The 24,191-nt window shown below is 35.9% G+C and overlaps 1 long non-coding RNA gene across 2 annotated transcripts in view; it reads left to right on the top strand.

The window, feature by feature from the left end:
- LOC118969171 (uncharacterized) overlaps positions 1-24,191 on the top strand; it is a 322,524-nt gene that overhangs the window by 192,024 nt on the left and 106,309 nt on the right. Inside the window, exon 2 of one of the 2 annotated variants that reach the window (XR_005057087.2) lies at positions 6,361-6,435. This is a non-coding gene — a long non-coding RNA (uncharacterized lncRNA). Of the gene's footprint in view, positions 1-6,360; positions 6,484-24,191 lie in introns of both variants that reach the window. The other variant, XR_005057086.2, reaches the window with a different exon arrangement.

Below are 24,191 nucleotides of genomic sequence, written 5' to 3'. Positions count from 1 at the left end.
TTTGTGAAAAACACGTTCAGGCTCATGGGAACCACAGAAGCAGGTGACTCTCGTGGCTTTCTAATGATAAAGTCTTTACGCAGACCCGGCATTCCAAGGGTCTATGCCCCATCCAGTAGTCCCATGACGCCCTCTGGGAGTTTCTGTCTATATCTTAGCAAGCTAAGCACTGTGCACAGCAGTGTCATTAACATATCCATCCCTCATATTTCCCCCTTTTTGTTTCTGCAGAGAGGCAGCAACGAGTGCTTGAGAGAGCTGAGCAGTATATGTGTGTTTTACATCCTTGGCTGCTGAAAGGGCGTTCTTTCCAATTTTACAGACTATAATGAGAAGAAAAACAACATAATTCTAACAGCAATTCCAGAAAATCCCACTTCATGGAAGAAAACCATGTGACAGGATTTAGCCATTGTAGGTTGTCAGACAATGCTTATATTTATCACGATTCTGGAATACTTATTTAATAAAAATAGTAATTTATAAATAATTGTAAAATTGTCACAAAATTATCAGAATTTTAATATAAAGTTAACCTAGATAGGACATAAAATCAACAGGAAGATGTTGAAAAAAATAAAAAACGAGAGTTATTTGAAGTGAGTCATTGATTTAGGTCACATTTATGAAGACATTTCTATACGCCAGGGTCTAATCCTGGCAGATAGCAATGAAACAGAAAAACTGGGTCATGCTCTCATGAGTGTCAGTGTCTAGAGGATGAGTTAAACATATTAACTCCTATGAAGTTTATTTAATATAACTCTGATAAGAGCAAGTAAATAAATAAATAAAAGCATGATGTAAAAATTGGGTTTTTAAGTATGCAAAGCAGTTGGTATAAAATTCACGGTGACGATAGAATATTAGGGAGAGTGGTCAGAGTTAATTTAAAATTGTTACAATTATTTCTAAAAAGTAAGAGTTTCATTAAATAAAGTGAACAAACATGTCAATTGCTAAAGAGATACCAAATAATAGTAATTTGCATTTGAACGTGGTTGTAAAATAAATGTTCAGTAATATATTTACTTCCAGTATTTTAACAAGAAATACAAAAAGTGGGGAGAAATCTCACTTAAAATGAGATTTTTTTATAGGAATATTTGTAGATATATATATACACACCCATATACATATATATGCATGTGTGTGTGTGTGTGTGTGTGTGTGTAACTCCAGGGAGAAAATATGTTCCCAGCCCAGGGCAAATAAACTTTGAAGCTGAAATGTCAAATGGAGAAATAAAATGGGAGAAACCCATTTATTACTTACAAACAGTCATCTACTTTCACTCACCCATGTCTCTCGCGACCTGGCTGCAAAAGAACCCCACCAAACCTCTCTGGTACAGATGTGCCCTAATTGCCCAACCCCTTGAAATCACCTATTGATATGGAGGTACACTAAGGTGAGGTGAGAGATTCTGGAAATGTTTCAACTTTACCCACAGCATAATATATATAAAGAAGGTGTTTCAGTTACCTATTTTATAATATAAAACAACAGCTATTAATTTTTGTGTTATGGATCACTTGAGCAAGTACTGCTGATCTGAGTCAAGCTTGGCTAATGTCAGTTGGACTCATCATATTTCAGTGGTTAGCTATATGTGTGGCTGGAGTCTGACTCTTCCAGGAATGCCTCTGATGCATAACTGGCAGTTGGCTGTTGGCCTGTTGGGTTAACAGGAGTGATCAGACAATGTGTTTCTTGGAATCCAACAGGTTATCCAAAACCTTTCACATCGTAGCAGCAAGTCTCCAACAAAAAAATAGGAAGCATGCCAAGCTTTTTGAGGCTTATGTTTGGAAGTGGTACAACACTTCTACTACCAGCAGCTGGCAAGAGGAAATCACAAGGCCACTATAGAAGTTTGAAAAGAGGAAATAAATTCAAGTGAAATTGTTAAAGATACAGATATAGAGTAGGCTTAGAAATCAGGTATGTTTTTGTAATCAATTTATAAAAAGAAGAAATAAAATGATTATTAGTAATTGATAGAAGCATTTACAAAACTATAAAACAAAACTGTTAATATATAATATAGAGATTTATATTGTGTAGGAAACAGGTGTAAATGATTATAATGTGGTATACATTTACTAAATGCAATCTGAAGTCCATAGTAAATACATACATACATACTACATACATGTTAGTCTTTTTAATTAAACATATTTTGGAGTGAGAAAAGTTACAGAATTAATACAGATTTTTTTTAAATACCCATCACCAAGTTTTCCATTTTATTAGCATCTTACATTACTATGGTATATTTTTCAAAATTTAAGAAACTGACATTGGTTTATTATTTTTAACGAGACTACCAATATTATTAAGATTTTAATAATTTTAATGTCTTATTTCTATTCTAGGACCCCACCCAAGATACCACATTGCATTTCGTTGTCAGGTTACCCCTCTGGTCTGTGATCTTTTCCCCTTCTTATTTTTCATGATCTTTATAATCTTGATGAATGTGGAACCACAAGTATACATGTTGTCATAATCTAGACCTGTCTTTTTTCTCTTTTCATGTTATTAGACAGGAATTACAAATTTTTGGAAAAATAGTAAAACAGATTAAGGACTCTGCTTACAGTTGTCTGGGGAGGGTACATGGTATGTATGTGACATATTGGTAATGTTAACCATCATTAATTGTTGAACTGTTTACCAGATTTCTCCAGTGAAGCTATTATATTAGAAATAAAACAGAATACATATCTTCCTAATATATAATTGCCTAAAACCATACTAATACAGATAAAATGTAAAATAAATTGATATTCAGATATATTTAAATTCACATAAAACATATAAAAAATGTATAAGTTCTTCAAACAAATGTAATATACTTTATCATATCTTTATAGTAGATACTTTACTACAAAATAATGATTCTCTAATTGTTTTCAAAACAGATTACTTAATTTTATATTATGTTCATTTGAATTATCAGAGAGATACTTTAAATTTATTGAAACATCTGCAAGCAAATCCAAATATTTGTATCTAAATCTAATCTATAGCTATATCTATCTACCTATGAACAAATGAAACAATGTACCTAATTTTCAAAAAATTAAATCCTTTGAATTTTACTTATATGTACTTTTAAGATAAAAACTGCTTCAGAAAACAGCTGAGTGGTAAGATCATAGGCCAAATTAAATTGAATTGAAGATTTCAGTGAAGGATAGGAAATAGAGCTAGTTTATTTAGTTTACCTGATGAGGAGACAGTTAAACTATGAATTATAGGAAAAAATTGAGACAGAAGAATTGAGTTTTATCTGATGTAGAATTGCTTAATCTTTGAAATTGTGTGGAAAATAATATATTGAAATGCAGATGTTGAAGATCTGGTAGAGAGAGCGAATTTGATATTATATATGGAAAGGACAACCAATATTAAATCTTTCTGGGAAAATGGGGAGTAGTGGAAACAGGAGGAGATTCAGATAGGAAGTATCTCATCTAGTTAAACAAAAAAAGAGTGGGAGGGTTTTTATTGTTTGGTTATGGGAAGTTGAATTAAAACTTTTTTCTGTGAGAAGTAGGAGTTATCAACTGAGATTTTTTTTTTTTTGTAGCATAACGAACAAGTTCTTACATGGTGAACAAATTCTTACATAGTGAATAAGTTCTTACATGGTGAACAGTGCAAGGGCAGTCATCACAGAAACTTTCAGTTTTGATCATGCATTATGAACTATAAACAATCAGGTCAAATATGAATATTCATTTGATTTTTATACTTGATTTATATGTGGATCCCATATTTCTCCTGTTATTATTATTATTATTATTATTATTATTATTATTATTATTATTATTTTTAATAAAATGCTGAAGTGGTAGGTAGATGCAAGATAAAGGTAGAAAACATAGTTTAGTGTTGTAAGAGAGCAAATGTAGATGATCAGGTGTGTGCCTGTAGACTATGTGTTAATCCAAGCTAGACAAGGGCAATAAAACATCCACGGATGCAGAAGATTTCTCTCAAAAAAGGGGGTGTGTGAGGTTCTAAGCTTCACCACTGTTGATCCCCAATTTCTTACCTGATGGCCCCCCTGCGACTGTGCCTGTCTTAGGTTGTTCCTCCCTTGAGGAATCTTACCCGTCTCTGGCTAACCAGTCATCTTCCGGGGCCATACAGGGAAATGTAAAGTTGGTAAGTGAGAGAGAGGCCATATTGTTTGAAAAGGTTAGCTTTTACTTCTTTGCAGATTTTTGCCCTGTGGCTTTTATGCCCAGCATTTGTCTTGAGGTATCTTTACCACTTGAAGGAATTATGATACTCGGTATCAACTGAGATTTTTGGTACTGTTATTTAATGTGTAAACGTTCATAGTGTTTTACAGCTATCAATATAAAATGCATACATTTTAAAAATAAATGTGTCTTCAACATCATTAATGTTCTTGCTATTATATTCTATTTCATAGAAAAATATAAGCCACTATTTCTTGTACCACACATTTTCTCTGTATTAATTTACTTTTTATGAAATTCACTTTTGATTAATTTCTTTTTAAATGAGTACAGTTTTGTTTATCAGTACAAAAAATACTGTTTTTGTATTGACAAAGAATTTTTATCCAAACTTTGAATTTTTATTCAAATATTGCACTATAGTTTTAAAACATCCAGTATTATAAATGTGATTATCATTATATTACATGTGTCACATATACTATCTATATCCAAACACCACAGGAAACTTTAAAGTTCAGATATTTTGCCAAATAAATAATTATTGTATTTTTATATTTACTACAGGTCATGTTATTTAAATGGTCACCTGGTGGTAATTAAAGTACTTTAATATAATATTTTTTAAATTACTCTCTTTTTAACTATATGGCACTCCAAACCACTGAGTATTTTTCTAAATTAATATAATTTTTCAATATTTTATTATTATTAATTTTTATTACATTTTTATTTATTTTTTTAGTTTGAATTAAATGAACAATTTTATGCATGTATTTTATAAAATAAGCATACATGTCCTAGTGAGCAAAATTGCTAGAATCTTTTGGTATTTTATTGAGCTAATTCACAGGCAGTCTTAACTGAACACTGAATAAATAAGGCACCTAAAAGAATATCTACAGGAAGTGATATTTAGAGTTCACATTAAATAAGTCATATTACTCAGAGAGGTAAAAATTGTAAGTGTAATGACCCTAGTAAGTTAGTGATGAAAAAAAGTAAAAGAAACTAATGGATTAAAAAAATATTATAGATCACGATGTGTTATTTCCAGACTATTAAACGTGACCATGGTGAGCAATTGCAGGTGCTTAAAATCTTCATGACTTCATAAAGCATTAATTAAACATTGAATGTCAGAAGAAAATCACTAACATTTTTTCCTCAAAGGAAGGTGCATGACCATCTTCTGAATCCCCCTTGGGAGACTGCTAAATTTGTTAATTCATGTCCATTATCTAAGGTTTAATGAGTTGGAATGCTAAATAGAGGTGTCAGAAAATTTGACTATATAACTAATACCCCAGATGACTCCACGCACATTAATCTATGAGCCACTCTGCATTAGAGAAGAGAGACTGCAAGAAAAGTCTTCATATCCATTTTGATGGTTAATTTTATGTGTTGAATTTTTGCTAGGCCATGGTGCCCAGATACCTTATTCTGGATGTTTCTTTGGATGTGTTTTTGGTTGAGATTATCATTGAAACTACGTTTTGAGAAAGCAGATTGTCCACCATGATGTGAGTGGGCCTTAATCAATTCAGGGCCCAAATAAAACAAAAGATTGACATCCTTTGAACAAGAAAGAAATCTGCCAGCAGATGGTATTCAGCCTTGAACTGTAACATCAGCTGATTCCCCAGCCTGCTGGCCCACCCTGCAGATTTTGAATTTGCCAGCCTCCATAATCACAGGAACTAGTTCCTTAAAATAAATCTCTCCCTCTCTCTGTAATACATATATATATAAACTCTTGAGTTATGTGTATATATATATATCCTATTGGTTTTCTTTCTCTGGAGAACTCTAATACACCCATGATGTACCAGTTGGCCTTCAGACTTTGTATTTACCTCAGATTAATTTATATTCTGTACATAAGAACCCAAAGAATCCTGAGCACAGATCCACCCTCAGTCCAGGAAGAATTGGAAGGTATAGTTACCCCTACCAAGAATCAGCAGATTTCCTGTCCCAATCCCTAATTCTGGCTCCTTCTAGCCTCCTTTTAGCCTCCCTATAAAAGAAAATCCCTTTTATGCCTGATCTTTAAGATGCTTGAGGATCTTTTGGTTGGAACATTCTTCTTGTTAAAATAGTCTTTTCAAATGAAATCTCTCCTTTCTAATTCCAGATTTGGTTTGATTGGCTGCTTCTAGTCCTGTGGAAATGAAGGAGATTGGGTCTCACCTACTGACCATTGACATCTGTAAGTCCTCTGAGCTTCTCTTCTGTTCTATAAATCAGGGATCCATTGGTGAGTTAAATTTTTAAACCAGTGCTATAGATATCTTGTCTTTTGAAACATGGCAAGGAGTTAACTTTGATTCCATCAAAGAGACTTTTTCTTGGCTTTTGTGTGCAGTCTCTCCTGTTTTCTTCAGCCCCAGCCTAGGAATTGTATGGGAGAGCATCCTTAGCTCCTTGGCTCCTTGGCCTTGAGAATGTGCAAGGGAATTGACTGAGTGCGATTTTTTTTCCTGGCTCTTCAGGTCTTAGCTTTGATTTATCTATTCACTTCTAAGCCACATTCCCTCTTTTTCTCCCACCGACTATATGCTTTCTAATACAGTATTAATTTTGTTAAATATCTCCAAAAATGACAATTTCTTTAAAGATAATTTAGAATTAAAATGGCTTCTCTGGCATTCTTATGATCTCATCTCTAACCAATAGTGTGCTTATTTCACATAGTATATGGAGGCTGAAAAGTGACTTTCTCAGTCCAAATACCCAGATAATGCAGTAATTTCATACTACTTTATGTGAGCCTACTTAAAGGCTCAAGGATAATATGTCCTCACAACTGCTCACCTACCTGCTCCATCCTAAAAGGCACTCCCAGCTTCCTGTTGGCCCCCTTCCCCCTCAGGTCCTCTAAATCCGTTCCTAAACCTTTGGGCTACTCTTGACTTCCCTACGTCTTTAACACCCCTTGACGTTGTAAGGAAAAGGAAAATTGGGCTAAAGATTCCAACTGTATGACAATATGGAAAAGGAAAAAACTATGGAGATAGTAAAAAGATCAGTGTATTCTAGGTGTGGGGTGGGGAGATGAATCAGGCAGAGCACAAAATATTTCTCTGACTGTGAAAACACTGTGTGCTATTATAATGGCAGGTGCATGTTATTGTACATTTATTTAATAGAACCCATGTGATGTACAACACTGAGTAGACTCTCATGGAAACTTTGGGTGATTATGATATATCAGTGGTTCATCAATTTCAACAAATGTCCCACTCTGGTGTGGGATTTGATAATGGGGGAAGCTGTGTATGTGTAGGGACAGAAGGTATGTACGAAATCTCAGTCATCCCCTTAATTTTGCTGTCAACCTCAAACTGCTCTTAAAAAACAAAATCTTAAAAAAATAGCAATCAGAATGTAAAATATCACCTAATATGATACCAAATGGTGAATTGTAGGTGTTCGGGGGAAAGAGAAAGAAAAGAATGCTACTGTTATTGTCTTGTGAGTAATTAGTTCCACATACTGATAAATGATACATCCACCCTTCTATGCTGCACATTTAGAAGTAACCATTAGAAGAGATGCAATGCCTGGTTTTCAAACAAGCAATGGGAATGAGAATCTACAGCCATAGTCAATTGAATAATTAGAGTTTGTTAAGAAATCTCTACGTTGCCTTACAATTTGTTTCAAAAGGAAATAGGAAACTTAAAGAGATTTAAAAGAACAATAAAATACCAGTTTACTCCTGACATATGCATAAATGATCAATCAAACAAGATTTTAGTAAATTTATATTTCTCACATTTATAAATAATTTCAGAGGAACCTAAATACCAACAACAGATACTAGAAATTTCCCAATTCAGTTTATAAACCAGCATCAACCAGGAAATATTATTACAAAAATAGGAAGATACAGGCTGTTTTTGTTTATCAACATTTGAGACTGAATCATATGAAACTGCCAATTTTAGAAATCAAATAATTGAGTGCCAGCAATTTCAAATGTGTCAACTTATATGGATATGAATTTTAAATAAATAAAATGGGATGCACACTAGCAGCATATTTTTAAGGTTATAGAAAAATTCAGTATGTGCCAACTTTAGAAAATATATCAGTACACTTCATTAATATAGTAAAGGTTGAACAAAGCATAGAGCAATCTTTATAGATGCTGATAACAACAGCAAACACTCATATGATGTACCAACAAAAAGTCATTTACCTAGATAAGGAGAAACTTTATTTTATAAGACTTAAGGAAAATACTCTGACTGTAGAATTGCAAATGTCTCAGAATTAAACAGAGAAGAGATGACTTTTATAGGTAGAGGTAGGAAGGCTAGCAGAAACTGGGGGAAGTATGGTAAGTAGGCTGGGTGTGCAGGTGGCAAACCCAGGGGCTTCAGCTGGAAATGGTTCTACGATCAGCAGATTCTTGAAATAAACTATTAAGGGGCATGTTCTGCACTGAGTGCTTGCATGAATTTAGGGTGAACCAAAGTTTAGGGCCTATGAGGAGAAGAGAATCCTGATGAAAGTTAGTCAAGCCAAATCAGTGGGTATGGAGTGGGCAGTTGTGGGCACTTGCTTGGGTACTTCCTTTGTACTAGACACTGTCTTGTAGTCTTAATAAATATTTATTTAATTAATAAAATTCAAGTTCTTCAGGGAAAAATTTTTTTTGAATCCTATACTGATTCATAAATCTTTTCCAAAAAGTATGTGTCAAAAACAGGTCGTGGGGTTACACTTCACTTCAGAAAATAGGAAGTGTGGTCCTACATAAGAGCTGGTTAGTGTAGCACTGGAAGAACTGTTGAACATCACAATCAATTACCGTTTGTGCATGTTTCTGGTATAAATCCTAGGTGATCTATAAAATGTCCCAATAGATGAGGAGGTGCATCGCATGAGTAAATTGTCCTAATAAATAGGCATGTGAAAAGAATGAAAAACAAAGTCCTATTATAAAAATGACCATGATTACACTACTGCACACAACACATCAAATAATTGTCATTTTTCCAGGACACATAGAAGACAGGGAATATTTGTGATCACACAATGTAGAATATATGGGTGTGCAAGAGGTTTCTCTTTTATATTTTACATATTATTATTTTGATTTTTGCCCTGATCCTCTTAGATTGGTTGATTGATGAAATTTTCATAGATGAAACCAAGTCTATAACTTGATATATATATATATATATATATATTCTTTAAAACATATATATCATCTTTGATCAAAGATATATTACTGATACTCAGGGAATAACATATTTTAATGAAATCGGTTTACAATCCTAGTAATGTATTTATAAGCATTAATATAACAAGGACAATATTTTCTCATAGACTAATATGGATTACCTTAGTGTAGATTTATAGAAGTGGATATGTTGCAGTGGAAGAAAAAACATTGCATATAGAGTTTGCATATCTTCTATATGAAGTATCAAGTACACACAGGCAGTGAAACTTTCTGAAATATGTGTGTGGAACTTAATAAGAAAGGAAAAAAATGAAGGGTCATCTTTTCTGCTATTTCTGTTTTAATCAGTTGTAACAATTTAAAAATAGTATACAGCTAATCAGAATACACTTTATATGAGCTTTCACTTATAGTAAAGTAATTTATATTATTTTAAAAATGATTCTCATGAACAAAGAAATTAGAGTGGGGAGAAAACACTCATGGATGTTTTCTCAATTTTGGTTACTCCTGTTCCACCATCTACTGGTAGGTTTTGAGAATGCTAGTCATCATCTCAAAAATCAATTCACTCTTTCTGAAATATATTAAACTGTTTTTATTGACAAAAATTATTTCAAAGTTTATTCTTATTTTAACTTAATCATTAACTACAGAATAAATTCTAAAATGGTGTTGTCTCTGTCCTTTAAATACTACTTGGCTTTGGCAATTGCAACCTTTATTGGAAAAGTAATGATCTTCCAATCTCTCTGAGTTTAGAAATCACGCACATAAAATTCATGATAACTAGTAATTACAATATTTGCTCTGAAATCAGTTCCTTATGAAAAGTCTTCTACGAATATACACACACCCCTACCACATATAATGTGTGTAATATTATATGCCATCATAGATATTATAGTTGCCTATTTCTTCATTCTCTTTCTCTGTCTCTCAATATTGGGAGTTGAGAATTGGTAACTATGTGGAAAAATGGAGATCATACTTTGTTGATGAGTGTATTTGGGGGTTAGGGCTTAAACATATGAATGTTGTGGGGACTATGTTGTGTCCATAACAGTGGAAGTGTGAATAAATACACTCTATAAAAAACAGATTTGCAATATGTACCATTTACTTGGAAACTTTCATCCCTTTATCAAGTCATTTACTTTGGGAAGTCTAATCTAACAAGTGTGAAACACTGAATATGTTTTTGTTTACAAATATGTTCATCACAGTTTCCTTAGAACATGAGAATTAAGCCATGATTCCTAAAGTTTTCCAGATGAGACACACATAGAATATTATGATACTGTCTAATACCCTTGGGAAAAGCAGCCAAGGCTGTCACCAGGAAGAGGTGACTTACTCCCAGAGCCCACCCAGAAGACCAAGCCCTGAGGGGATCTGGAACTTGGCTCCCAGGGACACATTTGTGGTGGCTCTTGAACTGGGCACTGACAGGCTCTGACATAAAGAGACAGAATATAGGAATAGTTATTGTAGAGAAAGTGATATATCGCATTGATGTGAAAAAACAATGTAGAGAAAAAATAATGAAAGATGAAAATGTGCTGCTATTTTTATTACTCAAAAAATTATTTTCATCTATTCAATGAAAAATCATGCTTTAGTAAAGTTTATTATAGAAAAAAAACATGTGCTGTAATGTGAAATTTTAACATTTTATCCCATAGAGTCAACATTTACTCCAATGAAACATACCATAATACTGAGCATTTGCTCCTGGGAGTAAGAAATAGATAATTTTGTTCTTATTACTTATTTATTCATTGTTTCTCGTCTCCACCAAAATAACCAGGTATTTACTAAGAAATGAACCTAAATTTTAATGTGAATTTTGCACATTATCTTTGCTATGGACTGAATTGTGTTCCCCCAAAATTTGTATGTGGAGGGCCTAACACTCCATGACCATATTGGAGAGAAGACCACTGAGGTGATGATCAAGGGTAGTTGAGGTCATAAGGGCAGAGCCTGATCTGACAGAATGGGTGCTCTTACAGGAAGAGGAAGAGACACCGGAGCTCTGTCTGTCACGTGAGGGCACGGTGAAGAGGAGGCTATGTGGAAGCCAGGAGGAGCCCCTCACCAGAACACAAACATGCAGGCTTGCTCATTTCAGACGTCCAGCCTCCAGAACTGAGAAAATAAATTTGTTGTCCCAGCCATCCAGTCTGTGGTTTTTGTTGTAACAGCCGAAGGTGACTTATACAACCTTATAATTTCATAAATATCTCATAACTCTTTATAATACACACACTCACACACAGGCATGCACACATATGCACACACATATAGAATTGTATGTAAGTTAAAATATTAGTATTCAAGGAGATATTTTATTCATAAGAATATCTAAGTTTTCAAGCTCCTAGGACTCTCAAGAATCCTAAAAATATCATGAAGTGTCTTGTACAGTTTTGAAGTCTTTCAATGGTAATTTATGGTAATTACTGCTGCTTTATCAGAAATTGACACAAAAGGTTATGCCTTTGTGACACTGTCACATTGTCAGAGCTCAGCATTTCCCTGATGCAGTTCTGAGATTACTTTGTCTTCTGAAATATGTTGAAGCTGACATTTTCAGGCCTAGAATGGCCCTAATCAAAGGGCCTCTGATAACTCTGGGATAAACTTAATTCTTACCCTGAGAAGAATGGAGATGACTTATGAGAATCATTCCATCATTTCCACTTTTACCTCTTACCCAGTCTTGGTGGCTGAGCTCTTTGTGGGTGTTTGGATGTTTCCTTAGCAATTGGGTTTTGCTTCTGGTCCTTTACAATCCCATGTTTGTCATGATCAACCTAGTCGTTTTCTGACTTATTCATAATCTCACTATACCAATAATAAGTCTTGACTGTGAGAGTAATAGCTTTCAGTTAGTTCTGTAAGTCCATCCAGAGAATTATCAAGGCTGAGGGCAGATTCTGCAAGTCTTCCAACTTGCTGTTGGTGTTAGAAGTAAAGCCAGTCACATGGAGGACTGTGTACACTCAAACTTTGCAGTGTGCTTACCTCTGGTCATTTGGCATGAGAAATGGGGTTTGCTCAAATGAGTTTGACTCATGGGATTATGTGGCTTGTGAAAAAGGAGGGTGAGATGGTAGGTGATGACAAGCTCCATTTCTGGATGGCCACGGGTTACCATTTTATGGAATTGCTTCTATATTGCAGTCAGTCACTGAAGGTAAAAGTTACCAGTTGGATTTAGAAATGATCGATCTGACTTCTGAGGAGTTAACTTCCTGGATGTTTAAGGAAATATAAATAACAAGGAATGCAAAAAATGCAAACCCCTTGTTAGGGAGCATTGTTTATTTTCTTCATTCTTGTCCCCACCATAACAAAGAATTGAAGGGCTGAGACACAGTAGTGAAGCAGAGTAAACGTTTTATTTACAATTGCATAATTAAAGAGGGAAAAAGTTCAGGTGACCTTAGAGAGAGGCACACCCTGAAAAGCTGTGAGAAAGTATGGGCAACCTCAGAGAGGAGAGGTGCTCCCTGAAAGGTTTAAGTTGTATTTAAGGCAAAAAGGTGTACACTCAGTGAAAGGGGAGTGTGAGCTACCTCAGAGAAGAGGTACTGAAAGGTTTAAGTTTTATTTAAAGAGAAAAAGTGCACACTTGGAGAAAGGGGAGTGTGGGTTACCTCAGATAAGAGGTGCTCTAAAAGATTGGGGGTTCCCCCTTTAAGGATTTTTCAGGAATGTGACAAAGGCCTAGGGGGTGTAGACTTCTTAAGTGCTGTCAAGATGTTTATCTTTAATGAGAGACATTAAGTCTCTTCTCCTTTATTATCAGACCTTTAGGTTATTCCGTAAAATTAACACAATAAATTTACTAATCTGATTCCTTCTCAGGGTAGCAGCTTCCTTCTGGGAACATATCAATCAAGACTGCTTGCCCTGACCCCAAGGTGGGCTGAGTTTTGTCTGTTTCCTAAAGAATATGTTAAGAATTTTACTTCTTAATTTCCTGGGTTTTAAAATGCAATCTTAGCTTTAAGGTGGAATCTTTCCTGTTTTTACTATGCTGTTTATATATGGGCTTGTTTGCTAAATTAATCATGATGCTAGTCTTCTGCCCAGGTTGCAAATTACTTGATTAGGGGCTAGAGGAGGATAAAAACAGCATATAGGCTAAGTTAAAGAACACGCTGGGCCTTTTAGCAGGCTAAAGTAAATCTTAAAATGGCATTATCTAATTGACACAATGAAGACATGGGCTGTGTTCAGATACTTTTCTTTATCTGAGGAATATTTGGACAATCTAAGTTACCCCTGGCGTTTGGAGCTTCAGCTGATTAACCCATTAACTCTGTTCCTTTCTGGCTCTCTAGTTTTAACTGCTTAACTCTTTCAGTCTCTTAGTGGGCTTTACTGGCTTTATCCTCTCTCCACCCACTCATATGTATTCTTCTACCTAACACCCTGGCTATTATTACCTGTAACATGTACAATGAAAATAAGAGCATGTGTTGGGATGGATCCTGATGCTGGGCCATGCTTGTATCCTAGCCACTCAGAGCATCTGCCTCTAGCTTGAGTCACTACCAAAGGGGAAAACTGACTAAAACAATAGATAGTGAAGAAGATTAGAATGATTAGCAAGAGAACAGTGAAAGAGGACCTGGAGTTTCATCCCAGCAGGGTGGAAATTTTAAATGGTTAGTAAGAAATGAGATGAATATAGTGGATATTGATGGTATCAAAACAAGACTATTAATACAGGACTCTCAGAACTTTGAGTGAACTGACGGTACCCTAACCTTGAAGAATATGAAATAAACCTGCTTAGTAACCTTAGTTTGGAGAAATTTAGGGAGCCACTAGGCAAAGATAACTAGGAAAAACTAACCTTCAAATGCCTGGGACAATGGTCCTAAAATCTAATCAAGATAAGTGCTGAGAAGCAGGCTTGGGTCTTTTGGCCTGACCCCTAGCTGTGGACCCAGGGTCATATGTAAATGAGAGGGTAAAATGGTGAGAGATGTGAAGAAATCCTGGGATTCCTTTAAATGGGAGTACTGTGCATTGTGATTTTAAATTCTGTTGGTGATATTCCAAAAGGAACTACAGTTAGATTAGGAAGATTTAGAAATAGAAGGGTTGATGGGAATTAAACTAAAAGTTTAAATGAAAATTCATGTTTGAACTGACTTTATGTGAAGTGATTGTGTTTCCTTTACTTGGGTGTATCATGAGGATGGCTATTGTGTCTGACTGGGGAATGCTTCCCTTACCTTATATTGTAAAACCACCTGTAAAGCCATTCTTCCCCAATTGTTGATAGGACTAAATGGGAGCCCATAAGATCACCTGAAACCACAAAGTTTGTTAATTTGCTGTACAGTGACCCTGTGTGGAGGGCAGACTGGAGCTTTTGGCTAAAGTCTATGAATGCCACCCAGCAACAGCACTAGGGTTTGAACAAGAAAATTTTCATTTGGGAGACAATTACTAGCTTGCTATTAAAAATAATCAAAACCATCCCAATGACTGAACAATCCCAAGGACATAAAACAATCCTGAAACCTAAAATGCCTCTATTGTCTTGGCTGATGTCAAAGAAACTAACAGATAACACAGTGCCCATAAGAATTTCATAATAAAACGGAAATGTTTGATACAGGAACACACCACCAGGGGGATGCAAGGAGACACAAACGGTAGCTTCTTTTCCCTTAGGGATGACTTTGGTACTTCCTGAGGAGATGTTAGATACTGTGGTCACTTGGCCACTTGAGCAGTGCACTAGGAACTGCTTTTTTGACCAACAAAACCGTTGATCAACAAAAACTATGGATGACAGTTCCAAGGTAAATGAATGGCATCCTCTTTGGAAGACTGGCACTCTGATTGAAGGAGGTAAAACCAAATCATCTCAGTGTGTTAAACTGCATGCTGTTTGCCCTTCTGTTTGGGTTTTACTAACCCGAGGGTGGTGGCCAATAGGCTGGTCTTATGACCAGGTAGAAGGGCAATAGAAAACTTGCTTATTTAAGGGATGTTCATATGGGATACTGCCCTGTGGGAACCACTCTCTGAACTTAAGGGGTGCACTGAAGTAAGACATGCTAATGCTTCTCAGAACAGCCTCTTCCAGGATACCTGATTCTGCAGAGAAAGGACAATGGGATCCTTGTGCTTGGCATCCTCCCAAACTCCATTCAGTGTGTCTCTTCCTTTGACTGATTTTAATCTGTATCCTTTCCCTTTCACAAACTGTAACTATGAGTATAATAGCCTTCAGTGAATTCTGAGTCCTTCTGGCAAATTATTGGACCTGAGGATGGTCCAAGAGGCCTCTCGAACTTGCTGTTAGCATCAGAAGGAAGGGCAGCCTTGTGGAGGACGTGCGCACTCTAACTTTCTAGTTGGCCTGCAACTCCTCATACCTATTTCAGATCTTTCAGCATCTTTTTTCTTATTTTATTTTCTTCAGCTCTGCCATTTCATTGCTTAATTTCATGCAATATAACTCTACTGAACCTTTATGAACCTTCATCAATATAAACAGTTTGGAATCTCATTATTAAGATGACAAATACATTTGCTGTGAATTATGGCATCCAGATTTTGGAAACATGTTCATATATATTTATCACATATATATATATATGATGCATTTTGTCACTGTATTTGCTATCATTACCAATTCATTTTTATGTAGATATCTGTGAAAAAACTTCAGTCCAGTGGCTAAAAATATACTTTTATCTTTTGAATATATGTGGGTTTCTTTTTTTGTCTTTCTTTTTCTTTTTGGTTGTTTGCTTATAAGATCCAAATGGTGCACATGGTCTTTATTTTTACTGATCTTGATTCATTTGAGATCACTTGGGATCTCATAACTTATTTTCTCAAGATATTATTACTATAATTTTGAGAAAGCATCTACTTGTTGAGTCTGTATTCTATAACCAAGCAGTCTTGAATTTGAATTTTTCCTTCATATCTAACTTCATGTTCTTTTACCTGGATTTTTAAAATAATTGAAGTGGTATCTTCCAAAACAAATTGTTGTTTCTATAGTAATTGCTGTTAAACGTAAGGGAAACTGCATTCCTCCATTATAATATAGTTTGCAAAATTCATACTTCTGTCTATTATTCATCAGTCTGCATACCACTTGTTCCCCCTCTTTCATGCAGGTCTTTTTGCACAGTGTTACTGTTGCTCTGTGTCAATATGAGGGGTTTAAATTGCAATCATTCCAACCTTTAGGGTTTTAGAATTTAGTTGTGTCTTCATTATACAGAAATGTAGTCAGGAGTATAGTTTTGGTAAACTTACATTGTTCCCCTGCTTGTTACAGCTCAGGTGTTTTACCATCTAACCAACCATACACATTATAATGACAACATAGACTCTTTTTTCATATTTGCTGATTCTGGCCATAGCCTCATTCTTCCTTACAATGTTTTAACAGCCATGTGTTCCCCTGACCAGTTTCAACCCCCTTTCTCTGAAAGCTTGCTGCTGACCTCCTGTTTTACCACTAGATGGTACTCAGATATTTTTGGTGTCTTTCAAGTATACAACTTTGTTGTTCTGGTAAGAAGAACTTAAATAATTCAGAAATATGAATAACTCCAAATATTAAGTCCAGATAAATTAGTTTTATTTTTTAGTTAAATTTAGTTATAACCATATAATTTTCATATAAAATTCAAATACTAAATACAGATTTTTTTTTTTTTGCCTGGTCCCTTCAATGTATTTTTTAGTATATGCTTAGGAATGTGAAAATATAATGACAGTGATTCACTTTTACATTAAATATATATGCATAATCATTCTTCTTTTAAATTCTAATACTTTGTTTCTATGTGGCCCACATTCCCCTCCATTTCTTCTCAATTTGGTGTATATGCTTCCCTTTCTGTTTATCTGGTACTTAATATTCCTATGGGACTACTTACTTGTAATTGGATACATTTGAATATTTACATATATATTAGAACTATTTTTTGGCTTAGTATAGTCCAAACACTATTCTAAATATTGTACACTTGTTAAAAATTTTATTATTGCATCAATCAAATGTGATAGGTACTGTTTTGGTTCTCATTTTACATATGGGGAAACTAAGAATTAAAGAAGTTAGGTAACTTTCCCATAACCACAGAGCTAGCTATTCTTAGAGCTGGGAAATTATCTCCTATAAATCCTACAACCTTCATTATTATATGATGTATGATAACAACGGTTTTGTTATTATAAAACATTCTACTCTTCAGGACCAATGAAAAAAAAGTAATCGGTGTTTACATATGTATTTAAGAATGAAAGATACTAACATTTCTACCCTTTTGGGGTATATTTATGGAAAGAACAATAATTAATACATACTCTCAATGGAATCAGAAGTTGAATGTTAAGGATGAAAGTCAGATTGAGAGACTCATAACCATAAACATGATTTAGTTTTTACTTCTTTATCACTGCTCGTTCATAACAATCTAGTGTTTCTATGTCAACTTTTGTCTATGCAGCTTAAAGGGAAAAAATATATATATATGGAAAATTATTTAAAGCAAGGATAACTAAAAAGGTGATTCTATCTATAATCAATTTTTAAGTTGAGAGTTCGGTATGAATGTTATTTTTTAAGCAGATTAGACATTTCTATAGTCTAAAACTTCAGTTTGCTAATGGACACATAAAAGGAGAAATTATGTTTAACAATTTTATTTACTAAAACAATTGATTTTATTTCAAATTCAGTAGTGGTTATTTTTTTCTCAGAGATATTGGAAATCAAAACCAATGGCATTTGGCTTAGAAGGTTACCTCATAGTTTTTTTTTTAAACAAGCAATATGGTCCTAGAATGAACAAGTGGTAAGAAAAATCTAGGCTCTTCAGTATATAGGGAGGAACGTTTAGCTTCAGGTCATCATAAGACTGAAGAGTGAGAAGGTGAGACACAGAGATAGAATGAAATGGAGAATGAGAAGGGAAAAAAAAGAAGAGATGATTGATGAGAACTACCAAGGTCCATATAATAATATAGAAGTATTAACATAAATTTTAAGTAACTTTTGACATGGCATTTAGTATGAAACTTTTCAGTTCTTACCCCTAGGACATTCATTAAAATCTGCTTCACACAGACTTGGTTAATACCTCACCTAATTCAATAAGAAAGATTCAATATTTTATACAACTAGGAAAGAAAAAGTATAAGTAGGACAGGAAATGAGGTCCAGAAGAGAGGTTACAAACCAAGAGAAAGCAATATGTCAGTGCTAGAATTAGGATTCATGGGTTAAAAATATACCTCTGTCCCAGAAACTCGGAAGATAAGGACGGGGTCTCTAACACAAATGGAATAGTGCAAAACCATTTGTTCAAGGAGCTGGCCATTTCCAAGCACACATTTAGGATACATTTTAGGGGCATGGCATACTAAATACATACATATTTAAACTCTGATTCTGTAAATACACTATATAATTTTTCCCAACTATGTTACTATAACTGAATATATCTCATTTTTTCTTCTTCAAATGTTATTAGAGGGCTATTGAAGAACTATATATATAAGATGAGCAACTGCAGTGTGTGCATAATAGGAATATACACACACACAGACACGATGTAAGTTCTGGTAATAGAAAATTGCAAAAATTATTTTCAGTGCATCTACTTGAATAATTTGAAGCTGTACATACATGAACTGTAATGATAGCAAATAATAGTAAGAAAAAATTATGGTGCAGAAGAATGTCTTATTATAGTATTTAAACAAAAACAAGGAAGGCATACAAGAACTTTTATTTGATGAATGCTCAATTAGTCAGTGTGAATAATGACTGTCTCTGACAAAGGGTTCTGAAAAATTCTGGAACTGAGGTGAAAGGGTAATTTATACTCCACAGTTTACTCCTTTTAATAATCTCATTTTCTTTATTTTTTTGACACATCTGTACCACCTACTCAAATCAACAAAATTTAGGTATAAAAAAATCTAGGAATTTAAAACGTAAGACTAAAGACATCTCTTTGCAGGCCAGACAACTTTTGCTACTTCTGGGCATTGCATGTAGCTTCTGATTACAGATGTGGCTGTGCAAGAAGGACAGGGAGACAAAATGGGCCGGCCTCTCATTCAGACACAGAGTTTTCCTCTGTATATATTGATGGCTGGACCCTGCCTTACTGTTACCTCTTGATGCCAGTGTTTATTCATGGAGATTCTACTGGTAAATCCCCATTTTTATTGACAACCGCAAATATATACCTATATGATTTCACTTATTTGTGGAATATAAATACAAATAAAAATAGAATGAACAAAACAGTAGTAGAATCTTAGACACTGAGAAGGGGAAGGGTGGATTGTTGGGGAAGTTGACCGGGACAAAGGGGTACAAAAATTCTCAATCATAATAGGTCAATCAATGAGGTAGTAGTAAAGCATGGAGAAAATAATCAATGATTCTGTAACATTTTCCTGTGTTGACAGATAGTAGTTATAATAGTTGGAGGGAGGATTTAATAACCATTGAACCAATGTGTTGCACAAATGAAACTAATACAAGATTGTATATCAACTATACACCCAAATAGAGGAGACATGACTTGTATTTTATCTTGCCATGTAAATCTGTGAAAGTTTTATTCAGCCATGTGACGATGGAGTCAAACATACTTCAACTGTAGATAATTCTAAAGGCATCAGCCTATTTATGAAATTCAGAATTTGGCTTGTGTTATAGACTGAACTGTGTACCCCCAAAATTCGTATAGTGAGACCTAACCTTCAATGTAATTTAGTTTAAAGATAGGGCTTTGAGGAGGCAATTAAGATTAAATCATATCATAAGGGGGGCCCTAATCCAAAAGGATTGGTGGCCTTGTAAATTAATGAGGAGAGATTTTTCTCTTTCCCTCTGCAATGTGAAGACACAGAGAAGACAGCCATCTGCAAGCTAGGAAAAGATTTCTCACAAGTAATCAAATTAGTTAGCACTTTGATCTTGGACTTTTCTGTCTCTAGAGCTCTAAGAAATAAATTTCTGTTGTTTAAGCCACTCATCCATGGCATTTTGTTGTGGTAGCCCAAGTCTACTAGTACAGGTTGGAGAAAAAGTTAATACTTTACCAAACCAAAAACCATAATGTAAAAAAAAAAAGTTACCAAAACAGTAAATGATTATATATAATTAAATATAAAGCTGACATAATTTAAAAATGGATCTTTAAAATTCAGGTGCTTAATATACAAAATATATTAAGAATCATCTGTATGTTTTGCAGTAAAATGCACTGAGATAAAACCACAACATTGGAATCGTCTTTTTGAGACTAAACAAATATTAACAAAGTCCAGTAATAATGAAAATAAAAATAAGTAATAACTAATGAATTTCAAATTATTTTTATGGGAAAAGTTGCTCCAGAATATGAAAGGGAGAGGTGATACTCCTCATGACATGTTCCTTGAAATTTGAAGTTCCAAATAACTCTTTTAAATTAATAATCATTGATAAAAGTTATATATCTGGTATATTTGCTTTCAAATGTATATATGTATGTAACTCTGGGGAAAAAAACCCTGAGGCAAAATACCTTTGAAACCAAAATCAGTCAAAGGGAGCAATAAAGTGGGAGAAAGCTGTTTATTTCTTACAAGTAGACCTTTTCTGTTCTCCCGTGTCTCTCATGAACTGGCTGCAGAAGAAGGCCCCATATAAGTTTTCCAATCTAGATAAACCCTTGCTTGCCCTTGTAATTACCTATTGATATGGAGATGGACTGCTTCTCTCCATGCCTTGGAAACACCTATTGATATGGAGATGAATTGTGAGATATTCCAGAAATACTGCAATTTTACCACAGCCCACCCCTCCAGAAATCTCACCTTACAATCTATTTGTTCTCCACTATCGACAATGGTTGCTGAGTGAGAAAACTGGAGTATTGTAACCAGACTAATAACGTACAATAGCAACAGCAATAAAAACATGATAATCTTCAAGCCAGAGGATTCAACCAAGTTCAAAGTCTTAGGCAGATTAAATCCATAGCTCACCCATTCCACAGGCAGTCAGTCATTGAACAGGTGGAGAGTTCAGAGCAATCATCACACATCAGTTGCAGCCAAGGGACACAAGGACAGTAGAAGAAAAAACCTTAAGGGTGATAAAATACATGTTTCAATGACACCAGCATAGGCAAATCTTGTACATCAGGTAGGATACATGCAAGAAAGTGGTCCTGGGGTAGAACAGTGGCAGGAATGGAATTTTCTCATGGTCTAGTATACCACACTTTTACCCCTCTCCCTGTGGAAGTTACAAATGGGTCAATATATAGGGCTACAGGAGGTACACGCACTGGCCATGAAGATAAAACAAAACTTCTCCATAAGATGCTCTTACCTCCCTGCTGTTTGGGTATACTACCATGATCTTTGGGGGCCACTCTGCTGTTACTAGAGGAATACACAGGAGGACAGATTCCAGGCCTTATCCCCAAGGTGCCAGAAGGACCAGCCATCACTTGTCCATGTGTCAAAATGTCCAGGGCCATGTCCACTCAACAGTGTCTCCAGGGTTTAATGCAGTAGGGGCTGGCAGCAGGATGTTGCTCTGCTGGCCATATCCTGGCTTCAATAACTCCTCTTTGGCTTGCATATACAGTTGTATAGGAGAGGCAGCAAGGTGTGTTAGCATATCCACAGGGCTCAAGTCTCATTTCCAGGGCTTCTCATTCAAATGCCTTAGAACTCTCCCTAGGTGAACTGACCAGCCCTGTAAACTATTGGTATCTGAATTCAGGCCAGATTTCAACAAACCATTGTACCTCTCTATCATGACTGTTCTGGTAGGTTTATATGGTACATGCTGTAAACATTCATCCCACTTGGCCAGTGTAGGTGTCTGTGCCACACCACTCCATGGCCTTTGTGTCCAGTCTTGTACCCACCCTGTGATGGAATAGGTGATTATTACCTTGGTTGGAGCTGCTCTGGTGATGGCTCTGTAGCTAGCAAGGTGTGGTACACAGTAGCCAGTTGCTTCTCTTTCAAGGTGTACCAGACCTCTGCTCCTTTACATAGCTGTGACCAGAATCCAATAGGTTGGCGTGTCCGTTCAAGCCACTGCCAAAGACGCCATCCATAACCATCTGCAGTTACATGAACGTCTAGGTCAAAGGACCTTGATGAGTCCATTACACCAAGGTTGTACGGCCATGACTGCTCGCTTAGCAGCAGTAAAAGCAACTACATGTGTCTCATCCCAGTCCCACCTGTTGGCCTTTTGTACCGACCAGTATAAGGGCTTTAGAATTTGTGCCAAGTGCGGGATAAACACTCTCCAGTAGCCCAAAAGACCCACAAACTCCTATAATACTGCCTCAGTGGTAGGGGTAGGGAAAGCCTGGACCTAATTTATACTGCTTCAGTAATACCTTTAGTTTTACCTGACCAGACAACCCCCGAGGATTTTCAGACAAACCTAGTCCCTGAACCTTGGTGCTGTTCACAGTCCATCCTTTCTCTTGTAGATGTTGCAGCAGTCTAGGAACTGCCCCTTCTTAATCTGCAAAAGAATCAGACATGGCATAATATCATCAATGCAGTGGTACAACTGTACCGTTTGCTGTTTCTTCCATGTGGCCAAGTCCTGGGCTGCAAGTCTGTGACAAATGGTGGGACAGTGGAAATATCCTCATGGAAGGACAGTGAATGTCCACTGCTGGCCTTCCCACATGAAGACAAACTGTTTCTGGCTGTCCTGTGCTATGTCAGTAGAGAAGAAAGCATTAGCAAGTTTCATAACATAATTATGTCCCTAGTTCATGACTGAGTGTGTCTGTAAGGGCAGCTCTAGAGGGGACAGCAGCATGCAAAGGGTATGACTTTATTCAATTCCTTGTAGTCCACGGTCATACACCAGGAGCAGCCTGGCTTTTTCATTGGCCACACTGGGGAATTAAAAGACTATGAGTGGGCTTTATAATGCCCACCTTTTCCAACTCCTGTAGAGTTTCTCCAATTTCCTTGTGCTCCCCAGCAATTTATACTGCTTAGTATTTGTTACTCACCAAGATACAGGAGGAGCTATAGGTGGGTTCTTAGCAGGTCCCCTCAGAACTGCCTTTACCACATGCACTCTCAGTCTGAACTCACCTGCAAGGGTCTGTAACCATAGGCCCTGCAGGATATCTACTCCCAAAATACATTCACTAATGGGAGATCTGTACACAGTATACTCCTGTGGGGTAAATGCCCTATCCCCAATGGAATTTGGGCTTTTTCACTCCAATTACCTTGCCTCCATAGCCATCTGTCATAACAGGGGTTCTGGGAAAATGCTCAGGATTGCCATAAATCAGACAACATTCACCTGCTGTGTCCACCAGCACCAGGACATGTTGTACATTTACAGGAAACCAATGAATTGCTAATTCTACATGTGACCTCAGTCCCCGCCACGTCTCCCAAGTTGGGGACCTTGATGTCCCCCCTCAGTCAAAGCAGGATGCCCAGTCATCATCCTGTGGGGGTGAGGGTCTAGGCAGGGCCTGAGTACTGTCCCCGAGGAAGTGTTGAAGGAACACAGACCAGACAGAGGGCTTTGACTCTGGTTTCCATGTCCTGGACCTCAGCAGCTGGAACTGATACTCTGGTTTTAATTGGTGCCACAGTTCTGACAAGATATTATTGGATTACCCATCAAGTTTTTCTTTCACTACCCCAGCCTTTATCAAATCAACACACATCTGGGTCCTCAAGAC

Source organism: Manis javanica, chromosome 1 (assembly GCF_040802235.1).
Source record: "Manis javanica isolate MJ-LG chromosome 1, MJ_LKY, whole genome shotgun sequence".
NCBI lineage: Eukaryota > Metazoa > Chordata > Mammalia > Pholidota > Manidae > Manis > Manis javanica.
Note: the sequence above shows the minus strand (reverse complement) of the source record. Positions and strands in the feature narration are given on the sequence as shown.